A 467-nucleotide genomic window follows, 5' to 3' on the forward strand; every position below is an offset into this window, starting at 1 on the left:
TTATGTGATTTGTGAGGACACAAATTTGTATAATGACATGGGTATTACACTGGTATTACAACTTGAACGTGATTTATGAGGACATTTCCTGAGTCCTCATAATTCAAATGGCTTTAAAAACATACTAAGCAGTGTTTTATTAAAAATGTAAAAATGCAGAATGTTTCCTGTGATGGGCAGGTTTAGGGGCAGTGTAAGGGGATAGAATGTACAGTTTGTCCAGTATAAAAACCATTACGCCTATGGAATGTCCTCCCATATCACATAAACAAAGCAGTGTGTGTGTGTGTGTGTGTGTGTGTAAATGTGTATGCGTGTGTGAATTTGTGAGTGTGTGTGTGTGAGTGTGTATGTGTCTGTTTGTGTGTGTGTGTGTATGTATGTGTGTGTGTGTGTGTGTGTAAATGTGTGTGTGACACTAATTAATGATTTGTAGGTAATTCTCACACTTTGAATACATTCAGTGA

This window comes from Squalius cephalus, assembly GCF_949319135.1.
Source record: "Squalius cephalus genome assembly, chromosome: 14".
NCBI classification, from domain to species: Eukaryota; Metazoa; Chordata; class Actinopteri; order Cypriniformes; family Leuciscidae; genus Squalius; species Squalius cephalus.